The following is a 6,981-nucleotide window of genomic DNA, read 5'->3' on the forward strand; positions in this document are numbered from 1 at the left end:
GCTATAAATCCTTTTGGTTTCTCTATGTATACCTCCTCCTTGAACTTACCATTAAGGAATGTTGTCTTTACATCCATTGGATGGATTTTATATCCCATCTATGCTACAAATATAATACAAATGAGATCATATCTTGTATATAAGTATACATTACCACTAGAGAAAATGTCTCCTCATAGTTTATTCCCTCCTTCTGATAGAACCCCTTTGCCACAAACCTTGCCTTTTATTTTTCAATGCTACCATCTGTACCATGCTTTATTTTATAGATCTAGTGTGAACCAACTACTACTCTATCTATTGGTCTAAGCACTACCTCCCACACATCATTCTACATTATTGAGGAAAATTCCTCAACCATAGCATCTCGCCATACCTGATGCTTTGTAGCCTCATGATAGTTGGAAGGTTCACTATCTACCAATTGACTAGCTAGTGCCACATAGTCATTAAACTTAGCTAGTTGTCTCTGTTGTCTAGTATTCTTCCTAGGAGCTCCCACAACCTCCTAAGCACCTCTTTGTGTCTCTTGAACCTCACAATTTCCACTATAAACTATAGAGGATGAAAATTCAACCTCTATGTCTTCTCGATGCATTTTTTTGAACCAATTGCTCCATATTCTTTGAATCTTCACCACCCAAGCCTACACTCATACTGGAAACTGTACTTGAGCTTTGTTGCCCTTGACTAGGTCTTGGAGCTTCTATTAGCTACTCACTCTAATCATTTGCTAGAAAATCTCTAGACCTTCATACTACCTTGTCCTCCATGAACTTGACATCATGTCTGAGAATAATCCTTTTGTTCGTGGGATAAAAATCCTATATGCCTTTGAGGTTTCACTGTACCTAACAAAGTACCCCCTCTCTATAGTCTGACCTAACTTTGTACATTTCTCATTTGGAATATGACAATATGCCAAACTCCCAAATATCCTAAAGTTACCATCATCTAGCTTTTTCCATGTGAAAGCTTCCTCTAGTGTCATATTCCCTAGCACCTTGTGTGGAACCTTGTTTTGAATGTAAATTATTGTACTACATGCCTTTGACCATAAGTAACAAGGCATATCCTGGTCATGTAGCATATTCCTTTTTTCCTCTGATATAAAATGGTTCTTCCTCTCAGCTACTCCATTCTGCTATGGATTGTAAGAAACAATCCACTCTCTCTTGAACCCTTCTTCGGTACAAAATTCTTGAAAGTCATTTCCTTTGTAATCACCTTCATTTTCTAACCAAAGAGCCTTTATCTTCCTTCATGTTGAGTTCTCCACAAGATCCTTGAAATCTTAAAATTGATTGAAAACTTCATCCTTGGTCTTCAATAAGTATATCTAGGTCTTCCTAGAGAAATCATCAATAAAAGTAACATAGTACTCATATCCTTTGAGAGATTTTTTTAGCATTGGTCCGCATATATTGAAATGTAATAGATCAAGAACACCCTCAAATCTTGCATCACTCCTTGGAAAAGATACTTTCGTAGACTTCCCCAACACATCCTTTGTATACATCATCATGCTCTGTGCTCACCTTTGGAACACCTATCACTAACTCACGAAGTAATTTATGTGCTCCATGATGAATATGGCCCATCTTCCTATGTCATAGCTCTCCAAGATATCTAGGATTACTATTACTCACAAGTGTCATAGGAGTATCAAACTATAGCCTATAAAGGAAACCACTCCTAACTCCAATAGTTATGGGTGATTTCCAATCCTTATGCTTGATCAATATACGTGTCCCTCTAAAGAGTACATTATACCCCTTATCCTAAAGAAGAGATACTCAGTAAGGTGTCTTATTTGCTAACAACTTGAACAAAGATACTCCACTACTTAGTAAACCCATTTAGGGCTGTTCTCATTGGCTCATAACCACTAGGGCTATCTCTAAAAATTGCTAACTTTTCCTTGACAAGTCTAAGCCTTGTGAGATAACTTGTGATGTCTTCTTCCTAGTTCATCTAAGTTTTCTTCAACTTCTCTTTGAGAATCATCTTCTTGTTGAAGGTAGCATTCTAGTATAGATTCCAAATGACATCCCACATGTTCTTCACTATATCTAGCTCTAATATATGTGGAAAAATATGATCCTTGACACCATTAAGGATTATCATTGCTGCCTTGACATCATCCTTCTTGTATGCTGCAAGTTGTGTTGCATTTGTAGGTACAACTACAACACAATTGGTAACACAATCCTTGATACTATTCTATTCCAATAATAAAAAAAGTTTGGCCTTCTAGAGACCAAAATTCAAGGCACCATCCAATCTATCATGATCTCTCAAACCAACTAAAGCTATCTCAAGGAATTAAAGCAATAATAAGTCTAAAGAGATCAAACTAGGTTTTAATAAACCCACAATTTCTTTTCTAGGTAAAAAAATTTCTACCTTCAACACAACTCTGATACCATGTGAAAATTCCTATTGCAGTCATTGATTATTAATCTCTTATCTTAAACACTTATTTAACCATCAAAAATTAATTCACATCTAATATAAAAAAATAATGCAACTGCAACTTCACCAATAAAATATGGAAATAAACAAGCAACACAATGAACCCAATATTTTTGGAAAAATCATCTTTGGGAAAACTCCTAAGGAAAAACTAGTTCTATAGATGAGGAATTATATTAACTTCAAAAAATCAAGAGATACAAAATTCCTTACCTCTTACTGGTATAACTCCTCCCAATTTCCATCGCCAATATTCCCCACTTCTTTCCCCAATAGTATCATTATGCCCTTGCTAAAACTGCAAGACTATTTGCTATCACTGCAAATTCATTTTCTAACACAACAAATGCTTCTCTAACTTATATTCTCCAAATGCCCCCATGACCCCTTTTATACTAATCCTATTGGAAAACCAACTACTAAGATTGATTCTCATTCAAAGGTTGAGATTAAAACAACTTAACAACCCTAACAAATTTTGGTTCTAGTTGCTTCTAAAAGGAGTTAATTATTTAGTAAATAATTATCCATACACTAACTAATTAGTTAGGAAAACTATTATTTACTAAAATAGCATATGGACAAAAAATAGTCCAAAGCTAACAAACTAACAAGTTCCTCCTCCTTCTCCTCCTTGTCCTACAATATAATATCTATTATTCTTTTGTTTCTCACTATGCAAACACAATTAGTCAGATAATGTTGACAGTAGTCAAAAATTCCAATTCAATTTATTTACTAAATTATTTATCAAGCAATTTTTCTATTTAGACCTTTCATTTCTATAATTTTTAACATTAACGCCAATCTACTCTTGGTCATTTACTACTAGGACTATATGTTGGACAAGGAATGGATGAGAGTTGAACCCCTGTCTTTTCCAGTAATTTGAGTTAGTGAACAAGTCACCCTACATTCACAAATTTATATTTGAACAATGTAATAGATGAATTTAGATTTAAGTAATTGTATCATATTTATATTTATTATTTTTATCTTCCAAATATTATTTGGCTAATTTGCTCGTAAGCAAGTCAATTTCTAGCTACCATTTTCAGGTAATGAACACACCTCTAATTTGAGAATTTTTCATTTCAAAAAAATATATTTTACTAAAATTCAACAATAATTAGTTAGAAAAATATATAGAATGTATAAATGCATTAGTGAATATATTTAATATCATCATCATGAATTATTGGACAATGGGATTTAAAAAATTGTTACATTTGTATCTTCCTCTTAGTCTTCTTAACACGAGCATAATTAAATTCTATTATAGAAAATTCAATCTCGTATATAGAAATTGTGTTCAACAAGATACTTTTTCAATATATACTCCAAATATAATAGTGGTAATTGATTGTGTTCCGAATTAGCAGTGACAACAATGCTATCCTATTCTCATGTTTTTGGTTTTCTTGAATTGATTTCTATTATAGGTTCAATTCTATGTATTAATTATATAATTTCTAGTTAAACAAACACTTTCTCCTACTTTCTTACCTAAGGTAGGGACTCAAGCTACCTATAGCTCTTCTTGTCTTAAGTATTTAGTTGTTTATAAGACTTCAAGTTTTTTTGGCCAATCTTTAATAAGAAGATTATGTGGTGCCTATTCCAATCTTCTAACCGTTTAAATTGGTTTTCATCAAACCCCAAAGCTATAGACTTAGTCTTTAAGGAATTTGAGTTATTGTCAAGGGAATCTATCCTCACTTGTTTAAGATTTTAGGCTCGACACCATCTTTAAGGAATATGAGTTATTGTTTAATATTGTAGATTGTTTAGCTTAATAGTATGTTTTATTTATAACTATGAGAAAATTAGTGATGATAGTTATTTTATGATAAAGTTCCTTATAAGAGTAATATTTTATGGATTACATTTATAAAGTTTTTTATACACGAAACACCAACCTTAATAATAAAAGGTAGAGTAAAATGAAGCCAACTTAGTAATGTGGCTATTCTCTCGATAAATTGTACCTTTGACTAATTCTAAAAATTATGAAAGCACAACAATTTTTCAAAAAAAAATGAGTATGTATTCCTATTGATTTCAATGGTTAAAAGCATAAAATAGCACCAAATCTTTAAAAAAATTAGTGCATTTTCACAAATTCAAAGAAATTTCTTTTTGAAATATTTTGACTTTCAAGTGCACTTTGTTGGGAGAATAGCTCGCGTTGTGAATTTATGGATGTTGTTTTAGTGTGCCATAAATGGTATAATTACTAAGTTAATGTTTAAAGTAATAATTAATTGATTGAGATCCTAATTAAATGGTTAGGACTCTCTAGGTATTCATATTGGGGGTATTCTTTGTCACAACTCGAAACTACTCAACTTTTATATAGTCTTTGTACTATCAAACAAATAATGCTCTTATATAATCTATCCCTTTAATTTATTGAGTTAGATTGTAGTCCAACTATAGATCACAAGTTGTTGAGTGTTCATGCAACATGATGCCATCACTATGCAATGTAATTTAAATATATAGCCAAAGAGTTTAGGAGATATTTTTGAGTTGTAATTCAAGTTATAGCTTGTTAGCACTCATTAGATTAAGTCAGAGTTCATATGGGTTGTTGATGAGTTGATAATATGTGCTTCAATGTAATAAGTTTATTTTAAAGGAGATCTTAACTCATTATCAATTTTAGCAATACATTTTATCCCTCCGTAGCTAGATTTTTGGTACTTCACACATTATTTTCTTGGCAATATGTTGCTTAGATGAATTTTTTGTTGGTGTTGACATTTCTCTTTAAGCACTTCTTATTTTGACCCTTATGTAAATGGAATAATTCCTAGACTGAGGAGCTTTTAATTTCTATTTGGTGGTCTTCATTTATGAAGATAGTATGATTATTTTGGAAATATTTTATTGGAGGCGAAAGTGGTAAGCCACTAATATTTTATTAATAAATATATAAACTAGTTAAAAGGCTCATGGAGGAAAGAGCCAAAAAGAAAACCTCTAATTGTTACCATATACAAAATGTACAACAATTTAGTAGATAAGTTTGAAAGATACACTATAAAATGAGCCACAAATGTGTAGGACTTCATCAAACAAAACCCAATATAATTCATTGAGATCCATACATATCCCTTATAAAATGAACTACATATAAATGTGACTCAAGATCTCATTTCACACCAAGTATAGATACCCTAATCTATAGGGTGCACTATATAACCATCATATTGATATTCTCTCATTATGGGACATCATATGTATACAAATTTGAAACCCCCATATTATAAAACCACATAGTAGAAACTTAATTATAAATATATTTATATATTATAACATGTTTGAACTTAATAAAAAACCAAGTCGAGCCGCGTGTGGTTCAAAACCACTACACCAAACCACACTTATTGAAGCCAACCTATACTATGGAGTGGTATGCCAAGAAACCACTATCTGAACTATCAAGCAAGCACAACCTGTACCATTAACTGATTAGGTGGGAAAAAATTTGTTGAAGATCCCACAACATATATTGTCATGTGAGTACAATGCTAGTTAATCTTCATACAAAATGCACTAAAGACAAAAAAAAAAAAAAAAAAAAAGTCAAACATGATTTTTTTTTCAGATTCACAAAAACATAGTGAATTTTGTTATTTGAGATCACAAAATGTATAGATCATGAAGATCAAATGTTGAAAATTTCAAAAATATTCATTGCGTTTTCACCCTTTTGAAATTTAGTGAATGGTGAAATTTTTAGAAAAGATAGCTACATCCCATGAACACATGCAAAGAGCAGAAACAACCATTATCAAGACCACCAAATAGATGCTTCAAAAATTTGAAGCCGAATGCAGGGATTTCAAAATTGTCACCAATTGGTGTATAAAGAGGGGATGAGCCAAAATCATTTTGTAGAGTGTATCCAATCACCATAATATACTTTCAGACCGTGTGTTATCATCCTTGGAAAGAGAATGTAGATGGCACAAGAAGTATATATGAACAATAAGAAGAGACAAAGACAAAGGGCACAAATTATAATAATATAGTGTGTCAAACCATTTCTTTGTACTTGATTAGAGCCCTCCTGTATATCACACCTAAAATCATCATTAAAATGCATTGTTAAATAACATCTCAAGCAATGAGATATATTCAAATGGAATATTTGCAAATTTATATTGCTGTTCGTTCACCTCAATTATGTGTCAAATCAACCAAAAAGAATGCAGTATATCTCCTCTAAAAAAATGAGCTTATATGGTTGTAATAATAATAATCACATTGATAGAAAGAAGCATATAGGCTATCAAATATTAAGAGTGAACTCATGCTTCCACTATAAATGAAAGAATTTTATATACTCCTGAATTAATATCCTCTAAATGCCAACTCATATGTTAAGCTTCCTTTTGTTGAGGTCTATAGCTCATAGTAGGTGTGTGGGAACCTTTTCAAGTTAGCACTCACCCTTGAGGATTCTAATATGATTTTATTATAGCCAAGGTTAGCAAG

The sequence above is a fragment of the Cupressus sempervirens genome, chromosome 5, assembly GCF_028749045.1.
Source record: "Cupressus sempervirens isolate cs-2001-9-10 chromosome 5, ASM2874904v1, whole genome shotgun sequence".
NCBI classification, from domain to species: domain Eukaryota; kingdom Viridiplantae; phylum Streptophyta; class Pinopsida; order Cupressales; family Cupressaceae; genus Cupressus; species Cupressus sempervirens.